This window comes from Hyla sarda, chromosome 8 (assembly GCF_029499605.1).
Source record: "Hyla sarda isolate aHylSar1 chromosome 8, aHylSar1.hap1, whole genome shotgun sequence".
In the NCBI taxonomy this organism is placed as follows: Eukaryota; Metazoa; Chordata; class Amphibia; order Anura; family Hylidae; genus Hyla; species Hyla sarda.
In genome coordinates, this window is record NC_079196.1 from 37,468,087 (window position 1) to 37,494,311 (window position 26,225).

At 45.2% G+C, this 26,225-nt stretch overlaps 1 protein-coding gene across 1 annotated transcript in view; it reads left to right on the forward strand.

Moving 5' to 3' along the window:
- Positions 1-24,991, forward strand: part of GPD2 (glycerol-3-phosphate dehydrogenase 2) — a 302,607-nt gene extending 277,616 nt beyond the window's left edge. The window contains exon 18 of the transcript XR_008847310.1: positions 24,922-24,991. The gene's annotated coding sequence lies outside the window, so the exon portion shown is untranslated. The remainder of the gene's footprint in view (positions 1-24,921) is intronic.
- The last annotated feature ends 1,234 nt before the right edge of the window (positions 24,992-26,225 follow it).

Sequence of the window (26,225 nt, forward strand, 5' to 3'; positions counted from 1 at the left end):
TGGGGAGTAGTGATAACTGTGTATACAGGGTTGGGGTGGCAGTGTTTGGGGAGTAGTGATAACTGTGTATCCAGGGTCGGGGTGGCAGTGTATGGGGAGTAGTGATAACTGTGTATACAGGGTCGGGTGGCAGTGTTTGGGGAGTAGTGATAACTGTGTATACAGGGTCAGGGTGGCAGTGTTTGGGGAGTAGTGATAACTGTGTATACAGGGTCGGGGTGGCAGTGTTTGGTGTGTTGTGATAACTGTGTATCCAGGGTCGGGGTGGCAGTGTTTGGGGAGTAGTGATAACTGTGTATCCAGGGTCGGGGTGGCAGTGTATGGGAAGTAGTGATAACTGTGTATACAGGGTCAGGGTGGCAGTGTTTGGGGAGTAGTGATAACTGTGTATACAGGGTCGGGGTGGCAGTGTATGGGGAGTAGTGATAACTGTGTATCCAGGGTCGGGGTGGCAGTGTTTGGGGAGTAGTGATAACTGTGTATACAGGGTCAGGGTGGCAGTGTATGGGGAGTAGTAATAACTGTGTATACAGGGTCAGGGTGGCAGTGTATGGGGAGTAGTAATAACTGTGTATACAGGGTCAGGGTGGCAGTGTTTGGGGAGTAGTGATAACTGTGTATCCAGGGTCGGGGTGGCAGTGTATGGGAAGTAGTGATAACTGTGTATCCAGGGTCGGGGTGGCAGTGTTTGGGGAGTAGTGATAACTGTGTATCCAGGGTCGGGGTGGCAGTGTATGGGAAGTAGTGATAACTGTGTATCCAAGGTCAGGGTGGCAGTGTTTGGGGAGTAGTGATAACTGTGTATACAGGGTCGGGGTGGCAGTGTATGGGGAGTAGGGATAACTGTGTATACAGGGTCGGGTGGCAGTGTTTGGGGAGTAGTAATAACTGTGTATACAGGGTCGGGGTGGCAGTGTTTGGGAAGTAGTGATAACTGTGTATACAGGGTCGGGGTGGCAGTGTTTGGGGAGTAGTGATAACTGTGTATCCAAGGTCGGGGTGGCAGTGTTTGGGTGTCACGATTCGGCAGGCTGGAGGTGGATCCTCTGTGCCAGAGAGGGATAGGCGTGGACCGTGCTAGTGGACCGGTTCTAAGCTGCTACTGGTTTTCACCAGAGCCCGCCGCAAAGCGGGATGGTCTTGCAGCGGCGGTAGCAACCAGGTCGTATCCACTAGCAATGGCTCAACCTCTCTGACTGCTGAAGATAGGCGCGGTACAAGGGAGTAGACAAGAGCAAGGTCGGACGTAGCAGAAGGTCGGGGCAGGCAGCAAGAATCGTAGTCAATATGGCAATCGCAGGAGGTCAAGTACACAGTATGGACAAACACAGTAAACGCTTTCTCTAGGCACTAAGGCAACAAGATCCGGCCGGGGAGTGCAGGGGCAGTGAGCAGATATAGTCTGGGAGCAGGTGGGAGCCAATTAAGCTAATTGGGCCAGGCACCATTGGTGCACTGGCCCTTTAAGTCTCAGAGAGCTGGCGCGCGCGCACCCTAGAGAGCGGAGCCGCGCGCGCCAGCACATGACAGCAAGGGACCGGGACGGGTAAGTGACCTGGGATGCGATTCGCGAGCGGGCGCGTCCCGCTGTGCGAATCGCATCCCCGACGGCCATGACAGTGCAGCGCTCCCGGTCAGCGGGACTGACCGGGGCGCTGCGGGGAGAGAGACGCCGTGAGCGCTCCGGGGAGGAGCGGGGACCCGGAGCGCTAGGCGTAACATTGGGGAGTAGTGATAACTGTGTATACAGGGTCGGGGTGGCAGTGTTTGGGGAGTAGTGATAACTGTGTATACAGGGTCGGGGTGGCAGTGTTTGGGAAGTAGTGATAACTGTGTATACAGGGTCGGGGTGGCAGTGTTTGGGAAGTAGTGATAACTGTGTATACAGGGTCGGGGTGGCAGTGTTTGGGGAGTAGTGATAACTGTGTATACAGGGTCGGGGTGGCAGTGTTTGGATGTGTTGGAAGGCAGTGTTTTAGGAGGTAATGACAAGTTTTTTGGGACAGTGTTTTGGGGTATTGGCAGCTGTGTTTGGGAGATTTTATAGATAAGTAGAATATATTGTTATTCTACATATTATCTATGGATGAGATTTATTTTATTTAAAGATGCATGCTTATTGACAGAATATGACATTTAAAAGGGTTATTCTGGGGAACTTAACCTGTATGTGACCTATCCCGGGGGGTCCGACCACTAGGACCCCATGCCATCGCCTGAATAAGGCCTGCTCGGCCCCCACCTTCCAAGATAACAAGGAGTGACAGCTGTATCTGCTAATCACCGGCTGAGATAGGTTCCCTTCTAAGTCTTGTGATTGGTTTAGTGGGCAGTCACACCTGCTCGTCTCCGAGGGTGGAGGCAGGAGCGCTCTGAGGATTGGTGAGTTGTCGGGCTTCGTACAGAAGATTACTGGGGGTCCCAGCAGAGATCAATTATCCTGGGGATAATTGTCCGGGTATTCTTGGGGTTGTAGTTTTGCAGCAGTTGGCACACCACATTCAGAGACCTAGGCAATAGCCTGCCCATTACGTGTATTTCACATCACATGTATCCCAGCACTTATCAATGAAAAACCTGGTAAAATAACAGTTTTTTCCCTTCCTGGCTCCATATGCGTGCTAATTTCCAATTCTCATCACTGTCAAACCAAAATAAAGACTTGAGAAGATTGGGTTTGCAGAATGTGAATTACATCAAGATGGCCCCCTGGGGAAATCAAATTAAAAGCACAATAGCCACCTGACTATCTTCATATTTGGAAAATAACAGGACCTGGATAGTAACCTCTTTTCCTTTGATCGGTTTTACGTATTTGGTATTTTTATGTAGATAACGCTGAAATATTTCCTTTTTTCTTGGCCTTATTTTTACGGCTTTTTCTAGGTAAATGACGGGCTATCACAACCGATCATTTAGGCACCAGCTGTGATTCCATCTCCTCGATTCATTTTTTTCTGTATCTGGCTAATAATCTATTCATAATCACTCAAACTTTTAGCTCGGCGGCTCTGGCGATCATTAATCATGGATATAATTCTATGACAGCCGGGTCATGTCCCACTAACAATGTACACCTTGTTTGCCTTAAAATGCTAATCACTTCTCTGAAAAATTAATGAGGGTCTAAAGATATTGATATTACATCTGTGTTATAATGAAGGAATGTTCAAACAAATGCTGCTTCAAAAAGATACCTACTTGAATATATTATTAATTTGCAACTAACATTCTGAGCATATACATGTTTTGGTGCACTGGGATAAGTCATTTTTATAATGAAAATATATAGATACATAATACACTATAGGAACCTAATGATTAGGTTCATATCAATAACATACTAAGAAGGGGTCCCATAGCAAACATCAACATGGGCCTCCTATTATGGCATCTGATTTTGCCCCTCCCAAAACAGAAAGGTCTGGTGTTTATTACTCCTTTGCTTTTTATATCTCATATGCCCCCCTCCAAAAATTGTTGACAATGAAGTTGACTGGTTGACTTGAGTCCTGCACAGTTTCCTACCAATTAAAAAGAAACAGGGCCAACCAGGACAAGGCCCCATAGCAACCAGTTAGTCTGCTACCATGGTACTGTATGTACCACGGGTGTTACCCAGTACTTTTATTTTAATACATGTCTTTAAAGGAGTTGTCCACCATAACGTGATTTAAGTACTTACCTGCCAGACAGTAATAGATCGAGATGAGCGAATCGAAGCTGACGAACCCGAATTCGTTAGGAATTTCATGAAATATTCTATTTGCAACAAATGCGAGTATCGCCGCGATTCCATCGCGTGAGTCACTTCATTTAACTTAATTTACTGCGGTCCAGGTTCCAGGGCATTTAAAATGGCGGACCCACATGTCAGTACATGGGGCAAGGAACGCTAGGAAGGTGGGAAGGCAAGGCGGGAAGGGAAGTAGGCGGGATGACCCTGAATCACATGCAGGATGCAGCCTATCAGCAGCCAGTCACCCCTGTGATGTCACAGCCCTATATATTCGGCAGCCATTTTGCGGCTCGTCATATCATTCATTACGCGGAATAGAGATAGGACGGACATCGCTGTGTGTGTGTTACACAGAAAAACTAACTCCAGCAGTGTTTCACATCCTAGTCACATCAGCATTCTGGTGGGCAGAGAGCAGAGTTTTTTTTCACTGAAAAGGATTTTTACTGCAGCCATAAACCTCCCAGTTACTTTCTACAGCATTGTATTACAGAGAGGGGCACAGAGCTGTGTGTTGCCTCATACATTTCAACAAGCTGCCTCAACTTCATAAACCTTAGCAGAAAAGGCAGGAAGAAATTTTCAGCTCAATTAAAGGGGTTGTGCGCTGCCCTGCCTTTCAGAGCTCCGCTCGCAGCGTCTGGAAGTTCATTACTCCGAACGCTGTGTGCGGGCTTCCGTGTACACGGCCTCCCCCTCGTGACGTCACACCCGGCCCCTCGTGACATCACGCCCGCCCCCTCAACGAAAGTCTATGGGAAGGGGGCGTGACCGCTGTCAAGCCCCCTTTCCATAGACTTTGGGTGAGGGGGCGGGCGCGAACACGGAAGCCCGCACACAGCGTTGGGAGTAATGAACTTCCGGGAGCTGCGAACGGAGCTCTGAAAGGCAGGGCAGCTCACAACCCCTTTAAGTGTCTTTGTTCCACAACATATCATCTGCTGGTTATACTAGTCTGTAGACGTTATAATACCCAGCAGTCCATTCCTAATAGTCTTTGACAGAGTGAAATTTTGTGTTTAGTACACAGCTTTTTTGTGCTGTAGCACTGTTGTGTACTGCTGGTGTTGTGCAAAAATAAGTTTTTTTAAGCGTACTGTACCGCATTTTTCTGCCCTCATAATTGCATACCACATACGTACATCTAAGTAGTGTACTATTTTGTACCTGTTAATCTGTCAAGGGCCTAGATACTGTGAAAGTCCAGGTAAAAGTAATCACCAGCTGTTGTTTTACTAAAATACTTTTTTTAAACATACTGTAGCGCATTTTTCTGCCCTCATAAGTGCATACCACATACCTATATCTAAGTGTTATACTATTTTGTGCCTGTTAATCTGTCAAGGGCCTAGATACTGTGAAAGGACAGCCAAAAGTAATCACCGGCTTGTGTTTTACTCAAATCATTTTTGAAGCCTACAGTAGCACATTTTTCTGCCCTCATAAGGGCATACCGCATACCTACATCTAAGTAGTGTACTATTTTGTACCTGTTAATCTGTCAAGGGCCTAGATACTGTGAAAGTCCAGGTAAAAGTAATCACCAGCTGGTGTTTTACTAAAATACTTTTTTTAAACATACTGTAGCGCATTTTTCTGCCCTCATAAGTGCATACCACATACCTACATCTAAGTAGTGTACTATTTTGTACCTGTCAATCTGTCAAAGGCCTAGATACTGTGAAAGTCCAGGCAAAAGTACACACCTGCTGCTGTTCTCGACAAATACTGTTTTAAGCGTAGTGAAGCGTATTATACTCCCCTCATTTACGCACTAAATATGTCAGGCAGAGAAGTTCCAGGATGTGCACAAAGGAATGGCAGAGGCCTAAATTCATCAAGCAGAAGTCACAGCAGACTAGGGGCGAGTGGCAGCAGGAGTCGCAGCAAGAGGCCTTAGCTCCCGGTATCAGCTAGCGGTCGTGTCTCGACCAGCAACCCATCTGCCATCATCGATTGTTTAACACAGTCATCCACTTTATCACAAGTGACATCTGATACCCCCAGTCAACAGTCAGTGGGTTCCTCAGACACAACCCTCAGTTGGCATGGCCCGGGAGCAGTTCCTGTCCTCCCATTGCCTCTGTCCTATGCTGTTCCCTCCCCTACACAAGTATCTTATCCTGTGGGTTCAGCTCCATTATTCACTGAGGACGATTTAATAGAGGACAGTCAGCAGCTACTGAGGACATCAGTGACAAACAGACACTTGTTGATGATTATGAAGCCGATCGCAATTGGGAGCCGGGTGCAGAAGGGACTTCATCATCATCAGGAGAAGAGAGTTGCAGGTTGCCTGTAAGGCAGAAGCTGAGCCAGCAAGGTGGTGGCAAGGTGGCAGAAGTGGAAATTCTGGAGCCAAACTTGCCTGGAGGAGACCACCTGCTTCGCGGCAGCCTACCTTCCAGGGAGGTAGTGGAACAGGGGTTCCTGGACACGGCGGCAGAAGCAGTAAATTAGTGCAGACTGTTGATGGGAAAATCAGCTACTCGGCGGTGTGGCAGTTTTTCATCAAGCATCCGGAGGATATGTCAGCAGAAGGTGAAGCGTGGCCAGAGTCCCAATGTTGGCACCACGGCCCTGCATCAACATATGCTTAGCCACCGTAAAGCGGCCTGAGAGTACTGTGGCTCCGATGTAGTGGTCCAGCCTTCTGTATCACCCAGTGGTGCGCCTCTCCCTCTTTCAGCCAGCCAAGGCTCCACCACCTCAGCCGAAGGGAGCTGTAAGTTATACCCATCTTCTGCCGCTCCAGATGCTGCTGCTCCTCCTACTTTTAGTCAGCCATTCAGCCAACAATCCATCGTGAAGCAATGTCGAAGAGACAACAGTATGCGCCCACTCATTCAATGGTGCAGTCCCTCCCTTTTCAAGTGGTGGAGAGTGCCAAGCCGTACATTTCTTTGCGAAGAAGGCAGTACCAGACCTGCACAATATTGTGGAAGAGAAGGTAGTATAGTCCTTGAGTCTGTCGGTGTGTACCAAAGTGCACGGCAGTGCCGATGTCTGGAGCTTTAACTATGGTAAGGGACAATACATGTCCTTTACGGCTTACTGGGTGAATGTGGTTCCTGCACAGCCACAACACCAACTTGGACAGGTCACGCCGCTTCCTCCTCCAGGCTCTAAGGCCCTTCGTCGTGTGACAGTGTGTGGCTCTGCCTCCTCATCCTCCACCGTGTCCTCAGCCTCCACTGCCCAGACAAGTCTCCCTTCAGTGGCCCTTCAATATACCATGTGTGCAGGGCATGGCGGTGTCACGCTGTTCTTCACATGCTTTGCCTTGGCAAATGGAGTCACACAGGGGAGGAACTGCTGAAAGTCATACGTAAAGAAATGACCTGAACCAGCAGGTGGTGGCATACCTTGATATGCCAATGCCAACACACCTTGAAGATCCACTGGACTTTTGGGCAGCCAAACTTGATTTGTGTCCGCAACTAGCAGAGTTTGCCCTGGAAAAGCTGTCCTGTCCGGCCAGTAGTGGGTCGGGTGCTTAGTGCGTTGGGGCCATAGTCACCCCAAGGAGAACTCGTCTGTCCACGAAAAATGTGGAGAGACTGACCTTTGTGCAGATGAATCAGGGATGGATCAGCCAGGATTTCCAACCACCAATGCCTGATGCATGAGAGTAGATTGACCATGGTGCCACACCAACACTTCACAAATATGGATAGTGCCAAACATTTAAGGCACTTAAATCAGACCTTTTTTCACCCACTGGTATTGTCACCCACTGCACCACTCTGTCATCGGGTCACTTTCAGGACTCCTGATGCTGCTGCTGCCACCTCCATGCTGTCTCATTCAGCCACTATATGGTCTCTTCTCATGCTTCAGTCAACTCCAAGCTTTGTCAGTCAGCCACTATATGGTCTCCTCATGCTTCAGCCACCTCCAGGCTGTGCCATTCATCCAATATATGGCTTACTGAGGCTTAACCCCTTAAGGACCAAGAACGTACCGGTACGTCCTTGGTCCTGCTCTCCTGATATAACGCGGGGTTACACAGTAACCCCGCATCATATCACGGCGGGCCCGGCGTCATAGTGAAGCCGGGACCCGCCTCTAATAGCGCGCAGCGGCGATCGCCGCGCGCTATTAACCCTTTAGCCGCGCGCTCAGAGCTGAGCCGCGCGGCTAAAACCGAAAGCGAAAATTGCCGGCTAGCTCAGTGGGCTGTTCGGGATAGCCACGGCGAAATTGCGGCATCCCGAACAGCTTACAGGACAGCGGGAGGGCCCCTACCTGCCTCCTCGCTGTCCGATCGCCGAATGACTGCTCAGTGCCTGAGATCCAGGCATGAGCAGTCATGCGGCAGAATCGTCGATCACTGGTTTCCTATGAGAAACCAGTGATCAATGATGAAGATCAGTGTGTGCAGTGTTATAGGTCCCTATGGGACCTATAACACTGCAAAAAAAGGTGAAAAAAAAAAGTGAATAAAGATCATTTAACTCCTCCCCTATTAAAAGTTTGAATCACCCCCCTTTTCCAATAAAAAAAAACCACAGTGTAAATAAAAATAAACATATATGGTATCACCGCATGCGGAAATGTCCGAATTATAAAAATATATCATTAATTAAACCGCTCGGTCAATGGCGTGCGCGCAAAAAAATTCCAAAGTCCAAAATAGTGCATTTTTGGTCACTTTTTATATCATTTAAAAATGAATAAAAATCATTAAGTCCTATCAATGCAAAAATGGTACCGTTAAAAACTTCAGATCACGGCGCAAAAAATGAGCCCTCATACCGCCCCATACACGGAAAAATAAAAAAGTTATAGGGGTCAGAAGATGACAATTTTAAACGTATTCATTTTCCTGCATGTAGTTATGATTTTTTCCAGAAGTCCGACAAAATCAAACCTATATAAGTAGGGTATCATTTTAATCGTATGGACCTACAGAATAAAGATAAGGTGTCATTTTTACCGAAAAATGTACTACGTAGAAGCCCCCAAAAGTTACAAAACAGCGTTTTTTTTTTCAATTTTGTCGCACAATGATTTTTTTTTCCATTTCACCGTAGATTTTTGGGCAAAATGACTGACGTCATTACAAAGTAGAATTGGTGGCGCAAAAAATAAGCCATCATATGGATTTTTTGGTGCAAAATTGAAAGAGTTATGATTTTTTAAAGGCAAGGAGCAAAAAATTAAAATACAAAAATGGAAAAAACCCCGGTCCTTAAGGGGTTAAGCCAGCTCCAGTCTGTGTCCTTCAGCAACTACATGGTTTAGTGATGCTGTTGGGCCTAGGACATTACCTATATATATTTATGGTAGCACTAAATACCATACATCTTCAATAGAAATGTCAAAATTCATCTTTTATTCTTAGAGATTGTGAGGCCCTATTGTCTCCTCATCTGCCGCCAACTCCAGGCTGTGCCATTCAGATACTATATGGTCTCTTCATGCTGCCACATACTCCAGGCTGTGCCATTCAACCACTATATGGTCTCCTCATGCTTCAGACACCTTCAGGCTGTGCCATTCAGACACTATATGGTCTCCCCATGTTGCCAGAAACTCCAGACAGTCATTCAGCCACAATATGATCTCCTCATACTGATGCCACCTCCAGGCTGTGCCATTCAGCCACTATATGTTCTCCTCATACTGATGCCACCTCTAGGCTGTCATTGTGCTGCCATGTGACATGTGACTCCTTGTTAGATTTGGCCCTTTGTACCCCCACGCCGGGGCCCGGGACACTATAACTTGGGAGTTAAAATTAAAATTTCAAAATCCTCAATTTCAAGTTAAAAATCTTACATATCTATTTCAAAATCTTAAATTTCAATGGTCTCCTCGTGCTTCTGCCAACTCCAGGCGGTGCCATTCAGACACTATATGGTCTCCTCATGCTTCAGCCAACTCCAAGCTGTGTCATTCAGCCAATATATGGTTTACTGATGCTGCTAGACCTGGGCCTAAAAATCTTTTACGGTAGCACTAGCTACCCTAAATCTTCAATTTTAATTTCAAAATTCATCTTTTAATCTTAGGGATTGTGAAGCCCTAGTGTCTTCTCATGCTGCTGCCAACTCCAGACTGTGTCATTCAGCCAAAATATGGTTTACTGCTGCTGCTGGGCCTGGATCTGGGCCTAAAGAATGTTTATGGTAGCACTAGCTACCCTAAATCTTCAATTTAAATTTCAAAATGTGTCTTTTAATCTTAGGTATTGTGAAGCCCTAGTGTCTCCTCATGCTGCTGCCAACTCCAGACTGTGTCATTCAGACACTATATGGTCTCCTCATGCTTCAGCCACATGAACGCTGTGTAATTCAGCAACTATATGGTCTCCTCATGCTGCCAACACCTCCACGCTGTGTCATTCAGCCACTATATGGTCTCCTCATGCTTCAGCCACATCCAAGCTTTTTCATTTAGCCACTATATGGTCTTCTCATGCCAACACCTCCACGCTGTGTCATTTAGCCACGGTATGGTCTCCTCATGCTGCCAACACCTCCACGCTGTGTCATTCAGCCACTGAATGGTCTCCTCATGCTGCCAACACCTCCACGATGTGTCATCCAGCCACTATATGGTCTCCTCATACTGCCAACACCTCCATTCTGTGTCATTCAGCCACTATATGGTCTCCTCATACTGATGCCACCTTCAGGCTCTGTCATTGTGCCGCTCTGCGGCAGTGATTTTAAAAGCGATGCCTGTAATCTGCATGTTATTCTGAATAACAGTATTATTTCACTACCCCAACACACTCCATATGCGTGTTAGAACACAGCAAAGTGTTTTACATCCCTATTGAGGCTCTCTGTAGGCTAGAAATAGCCATTTTTAATATAGATTCGCCACAAATAAATTCGGAAATAACCAAATTTTTTTGAAAAATTCGGCAAATTGGCCGAATCAAATTTTTCTATAGAAACATAGAATGTGTCGGCAGATAAGAACCATTTGGCCCATCTAGTCTGCCCAATAATCCTATCAATAGTCCCTGGCCCTATCTTATATGAAGGATAGCCTTATGCTTATCCCATGCATGTTTAAACTCCTTCACTGTATTTGCAGCGACCGCTTCTGCAGGAAGGCTATTCCATGCATTCCACCACTCTCTCAGTAAAATAATACTTACTGGTATTACTTTTAAACCTTTGCCGCTCTAATTTGAAACTATGTCCTCTTGTGGCAGTTTTTCTTCTTTTAAATCTCCTCTCCTCCTTTACCGTGTTTATTCCCTTTATATATTTAAAAGCCTCTTTCATATCACCTCTGTCTCTTCTTTCTTCCAAGCTACACATGTTAATAATTTCGCTCATCTCTAGTAAGAGACATGCTTAGGAAGGATCTGTGCTTTTCTTGGGGGTTAAATAGCTGTGTTGTGAGTCCACCATAATACTGCTGTTTTCTTCTTGTGAAATGGCTATTTTCTGTTGGAGTTTCCTCCCCCCAACTTCAAGTCCCAGGATCCCTTGTTTGTAAGTGTGAGGTCACTTTTCTTCCTCCCACCTATCAGCCACCTTACCCATTGCTGCACATTCCATGCTGTGCTGTGCTTGGAACTACAATTCCCTGCAATTCCTTGTACACAATGATCTCCCTCCCACCCAATGGTCGCTCCATCAATTGAAGTACAGACAGGCTCTCTTTCAACACCTGATTGGTGATATAATGTCTCGGGCCCCACTGCATCCTGGGAAAACCCGAGACAACACTCATTTTGTATGCTGCTAAAAATAAACATCAGTACAAAGATCACATAAGGATTGGGATCCCCCACCACCAAACACAGGTACATACAATATATTCTGAACTGCACTAACTTTACAGCCCCTGTAGCACAGTCAATTAAAAAAAAAATCCTGGAATAGCCCTTTAAGATTTGTATGGTTGCCCTGGTAGGGAAGACATAGAGACATACATTACTTGTGGTCCAGGGAATAGAAAATATCTACCTGTTTTGCTCCACGGTGCTCCCCTTTCCCTTCCTGTTCGTCTCAGAAGCATACTATTCCAAGATGGGAAGGGACTTCCTTCTCCCCCCTCTCAAATCCATAGATTTATATGTGCAGCATGTAACTTATCCCTCAGTAAATTGACAGTTCATTTGGTCTCTAATGATGGATTTTCTCAGTTTCTTCTTGTGAATATTGAGTTTAGGCACAAAAAGGGAGGAGCCTGATAAGTAGAAAAAGAGGCAATTTTCTCTGCAAAGGTGTATTACAAGTTTCTCATATTCTTCTGTATGCAACGTTTGTTAAAAGGTTAGTGACACTTGACTAGCAAGGCTTACTTCGTCCTCTTATTTTTTAATGGGCAAGTCATCTCTGGAGCACAAACTGATATGGAGCACATGCTATGGCAAGAAATTTTGTGCAGTTTTAGTTTTAATTTTTGGTAATGCACTTATTATACATATCACATAATAATAGGTAGTATGGCTTCTTGATAGGGCTTAATGGGCTTAAAATATAACAAGGCGAACATTTGCATGAAGTTTCTTCCTTGTATTACACTAAATAAGCCTTTATGTGCAAATTTATATTCTAGATCAGAGAAATTATGAAGCAGAAAGGCTTTCTACACTGGGATTATTTAAAAGGCCCAATTTCAAACAAGGTAAATCTGCCACTTGAACTCGGCAGGACGTCACCGCTTACTGCTATTTAAGAGCTAATTCTGAGCAGTGGATCAATCTGCAGCTATTTATCTTAGATTTTTATTGTATTCCCTGGATATCACATCCAATCCCCCATGATTATATTACCGCCATGTGTTGCTAAGTCTGTGATGCTAACTTGACATATAAAGTCTAAAAGCATAGTCTAAAAGCATAGCATATTTGCCTCAATGTTATATTAACCCCTTAAGGACGCAGCCCATTTGGGCCTTAAAGGGGTAATCTGCCCCTAGAAATCTTATCCCCTATCGAAGGATAGAGGATAAGATGTCTAAATGCGGGGGTCTTGCCGCTGGGGACCCCAGCAATCTCTCCTGCTGCCCCTAGTCATCTGCAGCACAGTGCCAAAGTTTGCTCTGGCCTGATGACTCACGATACAGGGGCCGGCGGTTCGTGACATCATGGTCCCGCCCCTTACTGCAAGTCTATGGGAAGGGGCGTGCTCACCATCACGCCCCCTCCCATATACTTGCATTAAGTGGGTCGGGTGTGACGTCATGAGGGGGCAGGGCCGTGATGTCACGAACCGCCGGCTCCTGTATCATGAGTCATCAGGCACAGAGAAAACTTCGGATCTGTGCTGCAGATGGCTAGGGGCTGCAGGAGAGATCGCAGGGGTCCCCAGCGGTTTGACCCCTGCGATCAGACATCTTATCCCCTATCCTTGGATAGGGGATAAGATGTCTAGGGGCAGAGTACCTCTAACACCTAAAGGACCAAGCCCATTTTAACCTTAAAGGGGTACTCTGCCCCTAGACATCTTATCCCCTATCCAAAGGATAGGGGATAAGATGTCAGATCTCCGGAATCCCGCTGCTGGGGACCTTGGGATCTTCGCTGCGGCACCCCGCTATCATTACTGCACAGAGCACGATCGCTCTGTGCGTAATGACCGGCGATACAGGGGCCGCAGCATTGTGACATCACGGCTCCGCCCCCTCATGACGTCTCCGTCACGCCCCCTCCCATAGACTTGTATTGAGAGGGCGGTGCGTGAGGTCACAAAGGGAAGGAATGGTGATGTAACGATGCTCTGGGCCCTGTATCGCTGGTCATTACGCACAGATCGAGCATGCTCTGTGTAGTAATGATGGCGGAGTGCCGTAGCGGAGATCCCAGGGTCTGACATCTTATCCCCTATCCCCTTTAAGGACCAGCCCAATTTTATTTTTGCTTTTTTGTTTTTTCCTCCCCACCTTCTAAAATCCATAACTCTTTTATATTTCCATCTACAGACCCATATAAGGGCTTGTTTTTTGCGTGACCAATTGTTCTTTGTAATGAAATCTCATTTTACCATAAAATGTATGGCAAACCCAAAACATTTTTATTTACGGAGGAAATTTTAATGAAAACCACAATTTTGCACATTTTGGAGGGTTTCGTTTTCACACTGTATACTTTACTATGAAAATGACATGTGTTATTTATTCTCTGGATCAATACAATTAAAATGATACCCATGGCTAGATACTTTTATATTTTTGTACCGCTTAAAATTTTTTATTTTGTACAAAATCAGTAATCTAAAATCGCCCTATTTTGACCACCTATAACTTTTGCATTTTTCAGTATATAGGGCGGAATGATGGCTAATTTTTTGTGCCGTCATCTTTACTTTTTATCAATACCACATTTGCATATATAAAACTTTTAGATAATTTTTTATTACTTTTTTTGGGAATAAAATGTGACAAAAAAGAAGCATTTTTGGACTTTTTATAATTTTAACGTTTACGCTGTTCACCATACGGGATCACTAACATTTTATTTTGAAAATTTGAACATTTACGCACGCGGTGATACTAAATATGTTTATTAATTCTTTTTACACTTTGCGTGACCAGTTTTCCTTTTTAATGAAATCACTCATTTTACCATGAAATGTATGGCACAACCAAAAAAATACTATTTGTGTGGAAATTGAAAAGAAACCACAATTTTGCTAATTTTGTAAGGTTTTGTTTTAACACAGTACAATTTATGGAGAAAATTGCCTCTTTCCTTACTTATGAGGCTCCTCCCTTTTCATGCATAAACTCAATATTCACAAGAAGAAACTGAGAAAATTCGACATTAGAGACCAAATGAACGGTCAGTTTACTGAGGGATAAGTTACATGCTGCACATAAAAATCTATGGATGTGGTACAATTTAAGGGAAAAATTACGTTTTCTTTATTCTGTGGGTCAATACGATTAAAATGATACCCATGATTACATACTTTTCTATTATTTTACTGCTTTAAAAAAATCTCAAACTTTTAAATCAAATTAGTACATTTAAAACCCCTCTATCTTGACAACCTATAAGTTTTCGTCTGAGGGCTCATTTTTTGCACCCTGATCTGTACTTTTTCTTGATACCAGATTTGCATATATAAAACTTTTAATTAATTTTTTATAAATTTTTTGCCGAAAATGATGTGACAATAAGCAGTAATTTTGGACTTTTAATTTTTTTACGTTTACGCCATTCACCGTACGGGGTCATTAACATTATATTTTCATAGTTTGGACATTTACGCACATGTCGATACTAAATATGTTTATTAGTTATTTTACACTTTTTGGGAGTAATATGGGAAAAAGGGACAATTTACATTTTTTATTGGGGGTGGGGATTTTTCAATTTTTTTGCTTAAATTTTTTCCTTTTTTTTTTTTAACACTTTATGTCCCCATAGGGGACTATTTATAGCAATCACTTGATTGCTAATACTGTTCAGTGCTATGCATAGGGCATAGCACTAATCAGTGTTATTGGTAATCTTCTGCTCTGGTCTGCTCGATCTCAGACCAGAGCAGAAGACCCCGGGTAACGGACGGAGGCCATTATGGATAATCGGTATGTTGTGATCTGGATTGATCCCAGAATATGAGGGGTAAATGGTGGACATATGCACGATCGCTCATGTATGCCATTACCAGCCAATGATAGCAGCTGGGACCTGCCGTGCATGACTCGAGCCCTGCCCCGGTGCTCACGGTCATGTACAGGACGTAAATGTACGTCCTGGTGTGTTAAGTACCACCTCACCAGGATGTACATTTACGTCCTGCATCGTTAAGGGGTTAATGTTCCTGGAAGGTTTCTACCAGGCACCATGGCCCAAATTAGAGATGAGCGAACTTACAGTAAATTCGATTCGTCACGATCTTCTCGGCTCGGCAGTTGATGACTTTAGTCTGCATAAATGAGTTCAGCTTTCGGGTGCTCCCGTGGGCTGGAAAAGGGGGATACAGTCCTAGGAGACACTTTCCTAGGACTGTATCCACCTTTTCCAGCCCACCAGAGCACCTGAAAGCTGAACTCATTTATGCAGGATAAGTCAGCAACTGCCGAGCCGAGAAGATCGTGACGAATCGAATTTACTGTAAGTTCGCTCATCTCTAGCCCAAATGTATCAATCTGCTTGAAACCCAAACTGTCTGGTTTTGCCCCTAGTGACCAATCACAGCTCATCTCTCATTTTACCAGAGCTCTTTTAGAAATTAAAGTTGGGCTGTGAGCCATAACTCTTTTATTTTTCCATCTACAGCGCCATATGATGGCACCTTGCAATGGCACCTTTTACCATACAATGTTTTGCAAAATGTGCAGTGTACTTCACGGTAAAACTGACATGTAACCTTTCTTCTATAAGTCAATCCTAATTAAACCATACCCACAATTACTGTACATAGCTTTTTCTCATTTTTTTTTTTAAAAGTATTTATTTATTTTTTTGGCATGTTAAATAACAAACAACCAACAAGGTATACAGCAACAACAATATCCTCTTAGGGTCTCAAAGCCCATCACCACCACCATAGGGGACAATAAAATGCAGTCAGTCAAGCCAGTAGCAAGGAGATGGAAGCATCAGAGACCCCACCAGGGAGAACCCAGTACAACCAAACACTCATCCACTCACAAATGCACGGTAACCCCAATCCCCCCCGATCCAAGAAGCAGGAACACACTGTACGAGATTAACTAGATCAATCAAGCCGGAGAGTCAGCTGAGATGTCCAGCAAAAGCCAGGGGGGTCCACACCTTGTCAAATTCCCTTATGCATTTGCGACTGACGTATAGAGCCTGATACAACGGAATATATCTGTTCACCAGATTCAGCCACCTAGACAGAGGGGAAGGAGAAGTATCCTTCAAGGACATCACTACTACCTTACGGGAACAAAACATCAGAAAGCGAATCAACAAGCGTCTATGAGGACCAGAAACAATGTCATTGATGACTCCTAACAGGCATACCGTAGGGTAAGTACAAAGGGGAAATCCAGATTATCTGCCAAAATCCCCATAACCTCCCTCCAAAACGAGGCAATGACAGGACAATCTCAGACAGCATGGATAAAGGTACCAACGTCCAGAGAGCACTGGAAACACAGATCAGACTGAGAAACACCAATACGTTTCAGCTTAGCAGGAGTATAATACAGCCGCAAGACGTATCTAGATTGGATCAACATGTCTCTGCTACTAACAACAGTAGAGTAGTAAGTACCCTCCACCTCCCTCCAATGGCAGTCCGATAAATCCGGAACATCCTCCAACCATTTAGGAAAGGCCCGTAAAAAGGGGCTAGGCCCCAGTGACTAAAGGAGAGCGTAGGACTGAGTAAGAGGTTTAGAAAGGTCCGTGGTGCCCAGGAGAAGCTCCACTTCAGAAAAAGCCGGAGTAAATGTCAGGGAGCCAAACTGTGCCTGAACCGCATGCCATAGCTGAAGATACCTACAAAAGGCACTTCCAGTGATGCCATAGCGTTCCTTCATGTCTGCAAAGAATAAGAAGACTTGATCCCCAGCAAGCAAATGGATCACAATTTGACTCCATGAGAACCCCAGAAACCGGCCCCCTTTAACCCATCTAGGTGAGGCAGATGTACATTCTCCCACAAGGGTGCTCTAGGAGAGACCAGAGGCTGCAGGAATCTACTCAACATCACGGACCAAACTTTAGCAATAGTCAGAAGGGGGAGAAAAAAGGCAGAGTGTTAGTGGTACAGTGAGTTAGTGAGAGCTTCATACGAACCCATAAGTGCTCCAGCCAAGGCGGTAGCCGAGTTCGACAAATCCAGGTTGATCCACCACGCTCCATAGACCAGTGAGGAGGAGAAAGTAGTTATACACATCAGGGGCGGCTAAGCCACCGTGTTGCTTTGGAGCCTGGAGAAGAGCCCAACGTAGTCTAGGAGGTTTTCTCTGCCAATAGTAGGATCCCAGAGCACCACAAAGCACACTAAAGTATTTCTTAGGGGGAATTACTGGGGATAAATGAAAAAGGTATAGGAATTTAGGGAGGTAAATCATTTTGAAGATATTGATCCTGCCAGCTAGGAAAAGAGGGAGCGAAGACCAGACATTCAACCATTCAATGGTGAAAACTAATAGCGGATATAAATTCAGGGAGATATAATCTGTCAGAGATGCAGTAACCTCCACCCCTAGATATCAGAATCGGGAGAACAACTGTACCCCAGCCAGTAGAGAGGGTAGGAGGAAAACCATAGGTGAGAGCGCCATTAATAAAAACTTAGTCCAGTTCACCCGTAGCCCCTAGAGCGACCCAAACCAGTCTAGATCTATTAAGGATAGGAGAGAACCCTCCGCATCTGCCAGATACACTAACGTATCATCTGCATAAAGTGAAACCTTCTCTACAATTGACCCCCGGGGGATGCCACAAATAGTAGGGTCATTACGGATGGCGGCAGCCAAAGGCTCCACCACCAAAGCAAAAAGAAATGGAGAAAGTGGGCACCCCTGCCTCGTCATGCGACCCAGGAGAAAGGGGGTTGACACATCCATGTTAGTGGGAACCCGGGCTCTGGGACTGTCAGACAACAACCAAACCCAGGCACAGAAGCGGGGACCAAACCCAAAGGCACCCAGAACCTCCCATAAGAAGGGCCACCCCACCGAGTCAAAGGCATTATAGACATCCAAACCAACTACCACGCCAGAAGGAAAACCCTCCCCCACAGCCGCGATATTAAGTTGAAGGCGCTTCACATTCACATCAGTTGCCCCACCCGGCATAAAACCCGTTTGGTCAGGATCAATGATGGAAGATACGACCCCACGTAGGCGGACAGCCAATATCTGAGCCAGGATCTTTATATCCACATTTAAAAGAGAAATCAGTTGATATGAATCAGGCAACAGGGGGTCTGTATCCAGCTTGGGAAGGACAACAATCAGCGCCTCTCTCATGGAATCTGGGAGAGATTCCTCCACAGCAATTGAGTGGAACAATTTAAGCAATATAGGGGTCAAACACTCCTCATTCATCCTGTACCAATCCCCAACCATCCCATCTAGACCCGGGGTTTTCCCATGGGGAATATCACGAATAGCCTGCCCAACTTCCTCAGCACTAAAGGGGGCATCCAGCGCCTCTAACTGAGAGCAACTAAGTCGAGGGAGAGATAGATCCTGTAAGAAACAGACAATTTCCCCCTGGCATGGCTTAGGAGGGGCCGAGTAAAAGGATGAGTAAAAGTCCCTAAAGACCAAATTAATCAGTTGGGGGTCAGACACTACCGACCCATCCCCATTCTTAATACAAGGGATAGAAGCCGCAGGCCGACTAGACCTCGCTAAAAGGGCAAAAACTTCCCATTCTTATCCCCAAACTGAAAAAGACCGGCTTCCTTATCCGCAGCTGGACTCTATCCTTCTGGACCACCGATAAGGAACTTTGAGCCCTGGCCCATGCCCGTTCCTTATCAGGAGAGGGGTCCCTGATGTATTCCGCCTCCAAAACGCTCACCTCCTCCAGCAGTCTGCGTTCCACGGCAGACCTAATCTTCCGTTGAGCCAAGACCCCCACTATGAAAGCACCGCTTACCGTGGCCTTGTACGCGTCCCACTGAACTGAAGGGTCCGGATGGGAGGCATTATGGTCCCAATAAGCAGCATGGGCATATCTCAGAGCCTCTCCCACAGCCTCAGCATGTAACCAAGCCGGGTGCATACGCCAAATACGGGAAGGGGGGCTAAGACCTAAATTGAGGAAAACTACTACCGCAGAGTGGTCTGAGATCCCCCTACCTGTGTAGGAAACTTCTCTTACTGCCTGAAGCAGATCAACAGATGCCAGGGCCAGATCAATGCGGGAGAAGGACCGATGGACTGAGGAGTAAAAGAAGAAGGTTGTATCCAGATATTTCCATCTCCATATGTCAGTCAGACCCAACTTCAGGTGCCAGGTGTTAAAGGAGGAGGAGCCAGGGTCAGCAGCAAGCTTTTTCTCATTTGCGACTTTTTGATCACTTTCCATTCTATTTTTTTCTGGGATAGGATGAGGTGTGACCAACAATCAGCAAATATGGACTATGGTATTATTTTGCATTTATGCCATTCACCATACAGAATCAATGATGTTATATTTTAATCGTTTGGATGCAGCAATGCCAAATATTGAAAAATGGAAAAAGAGGAAGAGGTGATTTGAATTTTGATTAACGTGATTATACTTTTGTAAGCAATCATTAGATTGCTTATAATGAACAGTTCTATGCTTTTGTACATCATTGCTTATTGTGACTGAGGCAGACTCTATTAGATTGCCAATTGGCCAGCACAGAGTTTTCCAAATGCCTCCAGCTAGCATGAACACCAATCACAGATGCTGCCCCTTCTTGCAGTCACATTACATGGGTGCCAATCGTAAAACAGGCGGCACTCCTGTCACAAGCCTTGCTGTGATTACAGCATTTATGAGGTGAATGACCAATTTCAGCTGTCACACTGGTGTCTGTCATTCACTGTGAGTGCAGATTTCTGATAGCAGCAGTCACAGTGTATGAAGTGAGCACAGCTCCTGCACTACAGCTTTACTGCACAGTACATGTATGGCACATGTTCTATAGGGCTTAAAGCATTGATGAACTGACCCTAGGGTGGGCATTCAATAGTCTAATCATTGGTGGTCCAACATCTGTGACCCCTGATGAATATATAAATGATAGTGAATTGGGCTGAGCTGTAGTGCAGCAGCGAAGGAGGAGCACAGATGGACCAATAGAGAAGAGACCTGTGGAGGCTTGTATTTCTCATGTTGGTCAAGGTCTCCTTGGTCACTATGGCACAAGAGCTTCCAGAAGGACTCTTTGTAGGCTGGCACAGTGAAAGAGAAGCTGCACTTGTAATGGTGTGACTGGTAGTACCCCAGGGGCATACTATGTGTAAGTATTATGGCTAGGGATGAGCGAATCGAATCTTAAGAACCCGAAATCGTTACCAATTTCAGGAAAAATTTGATTCTTAATGAATCCGCATATTGCTGCGATTCGATAAAACAAATCACTTCATTAAACTCCATTTAGTGCAGTCCAGGCTCCAGGGCATCTAAAATGGCCGATCCACATCTGAGTACATGGGGCAAAGAACTCTGGGAAGGCGGGAAGGCGGGTAGGCTGGATGACCCTCAATTACATATAGCATGCAGCCTATCAGCAGCCAGCCACCCCTGTGATGTCACAGCCCTATATAATCGGCAGTCATCTTGCGGCCAGCCATTCCAGCATTTTAAATGAGAAAGAGAGAGAGTGAGAGAGAGAGAGAGAGCGCTCTTGGGTGTAATACACAGGGACTCTGTACTGCTGCAGTGGGATGTACAACAACTCGAAAGCTTTTCAGGGCCAGTTAGGCTGAGCACTAAAAGCCATTGTCACCTGCTATTAGTGCATAATAATTAGTGTTGCTCGCGAATATTCGCGAATATCGCATATTCGCGAATTCGCGAATATCGCATATTCGCGAATATTAGCGAATATAGCACTATATATTCGTAATTACGAATATTCATTTTTTTTTTTCACAGTACACATCACAATGATCATCCCTCTCTGCTTCCAGCTTTTGTGGTGTAAAGAAGGCTCTAATACTACTGTGTGAGACGGGGGGCGCGAATTTTCGCATATGCAAATTTTCTCCCATGTTAATTTTCGCATACGCGAATATTCGCACATGCGAAAATACAACGAGAATATTATGAATATGCGAATTTTCGCGATTATATGACGAATATTCGTCCATATATTCGCGAATTCGAATATGGCCTATGCCGCTCAACACTAATAATAATATTGTAATGGGCTGTACTACACAGCGACTCTGTATTGCTGCAGTGGGGTGTACAACAACTCTAAAGCTAGCCTGAGCACTAAAAGCCATTGTCACCTGCTATTAGTGCATAATTATACTGAACTGGGCTCTACCAATTTGGGCCTAGTTACTGTGAAAGACCAGACAAAGCTACACACTTGTTTCTGTAACCTTATACAGTTTGTAGCGGAGCATATAGTCCTCCTCTCATAAGTGTAAACTGTGCGTACACCTACGTGGTGTCCTTGTTCTTACTGTGAAAGGCCAGCCAAAATTACACACCTGCTTTTGTAGCCAAACATAGTTTTAAGTGTAGAGGAGTATATCGTCCTCCTCTCATAAATGTAACAGCTGTTTTATTAGTATGTCAGGCAGAGAAGTGCCAGGATGTGCACAGAGGAGTGGCAGAGGCCTAAATTCATCAGGCACAGACAGAGGTCGCAGCAAACTAGGGGTAAGTGGCAGAAGGAGTCGCAGCAAGAGGCCTGAGCTCCTGGTATCCGCTAGCGGTCGTGTCTCGACCAGCAACCCATCTGCCGTCATTGATTGGTTAAGTCGGTCAGTCAGTCAGGGGCCTGACGAAGCGCGCAAGCGGGATAACAGACCGTCGCCCATTCACTTCCCCCACTTCGTTCCATCTGTCCGCTCTCCCTGTACGAATGCCATCAGTGTACACTTATTATATATATAAAACTCAACGTGTGTGTGTGTGTGTATGTATGTATGTAATTAACCAAAAGATCACCGAGGTGATCCACTAATTCCCTATACTTCCCATATATTTTAAAAGGTGTATTCTTTATTATAATAATAATAATTAATTATATAATTCATTAATAATAATTAGTGGATCACCTCGGTGATCTTTTGGTTAATTAGTTTAAAACAACCCTCCATATATTGGTCCGCAATTGGATCATATGTATGTATGTTTATATGTATGTATGTATGTATGTTCCACAAAAACTTTCAAACGGCTAAAGATATTAACATGAAACTTGGCACACATGTTACTTATATGTCAACAACAAACATAGGATAGGTAATTTAACCCCTACTCACCCCCATTTGCCTGGGGCGGGGCTTATGTTTAAAGTCCCATGCAAGTCAATGGGAAATATATGTTACTGCATAACTTCCAAACGGCTGGAGATATTTCGATAATACTTGGTCACATGTTACTTATATGTCCACTTAAAATATAGGATAGTTAATCTAACCCTTAACTACCCCCATTTGTGAGGGTCAGGTTTTTTTTTTTTAAAGTCCCATGCAAATCAATGGGAAATGTATGTTCCCATATAATTTCCGTTGGGCTGGAGCTATTTCATTACCTGGTACACATATTACGAGTCAGGATATGAGGATGGGATGGGAGGTCAGGATAGGAGGACGTGATATGAGGACGAGATATGAGGTCGAGATAGGAGGACAGGATAGGAGGTCAAGATAGGAGGTCGAGATATGAGGACGGGAAAGGAGGACGGGATAGGAGGTCTGGATAGGAGGTCAGGATAGAAGGTCGAGATAGGAGGATGGGATAGGAGTTCAAGATAGGAGGTCGAGATATGAGGACGGGAAAGAAGGTCAGGATAGGAGGTCGGGATATGAGGACGGGATAGGAGGTCTGGATAGGAGGTTGGGATAGGAGGTCAAGATATGAGGACGGGAAAGGAGGTCTGGATAGGAGGACGGGATAGGAGGTCTGGATAGGAGGTTGAGATAGAAGGATGGGATAGGAGGTCAAGATAGGAGGTTGAGATATGAAGACGGGAAAGGAGGTCGAGATAGGAGGACGGGATAGGAGGTCGAGATAGGAGGACAGGATAGGATGTCGGGATAGGAGGTCGGGATAGGAGGACAAGATAGGAGGACTGGATATGAGGATGGGATAGGAGGTCTGGATAGGAAGTTGGGATAGGAGGTCGAGATAGGAGGACAGGATAGGAGGTCAAGATAGGAGGTCGAGATATGAGGACGGGAAAGGAGGTCGGGATAGGAGGTCGGGATAGGAGGACGGGATAGGAGGTTGAGATAGGAGGTCGAGATAGGAGGATGGGATAGGAGGTCAGGATAGGAGGTCAGGATAGGAGGTCGGGATAGGAGCTAGAGATTGGAGGACGGGATAGGCGGTCAGGATAGGAAGTCGAGATAGGAGGACGGGATAGGAGGTCAAGGACGGGATAGCAGGACGGGATAGGAGGACGGGATAGGAGGACAGGATAGGAGGTCGGGATAGGAGGACGGGATAGGAGTTCAAGATAGGAGGTCGAGATATGAGGACGGGAAAGGAGGTCAGGATAGGAGGTCGGGATGTGAGGACGGGATAGGAGGTCTGGATAGGAGGTTGGGATAGGAGGTCAAGATATGAGGACGGGAAAGGAGGTCTGGATAGGAGGACGGGATAGGAGGTCTGGATAGGAGGTTGAGATAGAAGGATGGGATAGGAGGTCAAGATAGGAGGTTGAGATATGAAGACGGGAAAGGAGGTCGAGATAGGAGGACGGGATAGGAGGTTGAGATAGGAGGTCGAGATAGGAGGTCAGGATAGGATGTCGGGATAGGAGGTCGGGATAGGAGGACAAGATAGGAGGACTGGATATGAGGATGGGATAGGAGGTCTGGATAGGAAGTTGGGATAGGAGGTCGAGATAGGAGGACAGGATAGGAGGTCAAGATAGGAGGTCGAGATATGAGGACGGGAAAGGAGGTCGGGATAGGAGGTCGGGATAGGAGGACGGGATAGGAGGTTGAGATAGGAGGTCGAGATAGGAGGATGGGATAGGAGGTCAGGATAGGAGGTCAGGATAGGAGGTCGGGATAGGAGCTAGAGATTGGAGGACGGGATAGGAGGTCAGGATAGGAAGTCGAGATAGGAGGACGGGATAGGAGGTCAAGGACGGGATAGCAGGACGGGATAGGAGGACGGGATAGGAGGACAGGATAGGAGGTCGGGATAGGAGGACGGGATAGGAGGTCGGAACAGGAGGTTGAGATAGGAGGTCGGGATAGGAGGCCGGGATAGGAGGTCGGGAAGTGGGGTTGGGATATGAGAACAATATATGAGGACTGCATATGAAGTCAAAAGCTTCCTCCTTTGTTTATTTTCCTCCCCAAAAAGGATTAGGAAGGAAAAACCGGGCAACGCCGGGTACTCAGTTAGTATGCAATAAAGAGCAAGCGACTTCCCTTAAGACCTGGTGAGTGCATCATTTCTATATATCTTGCTTGGAACAGACAAAATAATAATGATAACATCTGGTTTTCATGGTATGTCTGACTGAGCTGTTTGTGCCTCAATGCTTAAATATCTTATCTTTTATATACTGTTTTGCTCATCTTTTGTGAAATGTATATAGTAGTTCTTATGAATGATCTCAAAATACATGTATTATCTTTTCATTTAGTGAGGACGATGATGATGACTGAAGTAAGGACAGTATATTGCTTATCCCATCCTGTGAAACCTAAAATGGTTTAAAAGGCAAGTCAACATTTCATGCTTTTTGCTTATTACATTTTTCTTTAGTATAGCACAGAATAATGGTTATCTGAAGACTATCCATTTGCTGGTCAAGTACCCGGACTTCTGTGATGTAACCTGGCAGTGAAAAATTCATCTAAACTAGATACAAAGTGAAAAGCTACAGAGCAAAACTAATTCTCTACGCACAATTCATACTGTATGTTGGGATATCATCCTTTGAATTTACAGGCCCAAAATCTGAGGCTGCACTTCTGAGAAATCGTTTATGATGTGTTGTGCAATGTTCTATGGTTTCAAATCGTGGGAAACAAGATATTATAAATGTATATAGGCACTGTGTCATTTGAACAAACATTGAGTAGTTAAATTGTACAAGCCAATATTAGAAACTTTCTGATATATCTTAGTAGGCAAAATGCTTCTTTCCCCTGATATCAACCCCCTCCCCTTCCTGCTGCTTGTCCTGTGTGTGCAAGACAAGCAATCTAGGGGGGGGGGGGGGGGCTCCCCATACTAGCTCTGGGAAAACTGCAAATTATAGATGAAGCCTGCAGAGAAGAAATCTGCTGAAATATATTATATATAATTATATAATGGTCAGAAATACTGCTGCTCCTCATGTATACACACAGGGCAGATTATCCTGAAAATGTACTTAAAATGACAGGAACACTTTAAGCGATCAGATCTTAGCAACGAAAAATGCATGCAAATGGACGCTCAATCGGGTGTGCATGTGATTTTAATGAGGGTAGAGAATTAGTTACTGACAATATCCTGTTACTTGTGAAATTCAACAAACCAGATCCCTATTTCTGTAATTTAGAGTTGGGGGATAACCTTTTGATCCTTGTACACATATATAATCCTTTGAAAATAGGGGTTTGATAAGTAGGGGTACTCCTCCCTGATTGTTCATACCGGGTGAATAAAGTATTTATATGGGAATAAAGCCATGGAGTAAAAAGTTGCCCATAGCAACCAATCAGATCGCTTCTTTCATTTTGCAGAGGCCTTGTTAAAAATGAAAGAAGCGAGCTGATTGGTTGCTAGGGGCAACTGGGCAACTTTTCCTCTTCACACGGCAGAATTTCCGCCTCAAATTAAAGTCCATAAACTTCTATGGGATTCCGCACTCCCATTCACACTTCTGAATTTTTGCTTGGGCAAGCAAGCGTGGGAGTGCGGAATCCCATAGAAGTCTATGGGCTTTCATTTGAGGTG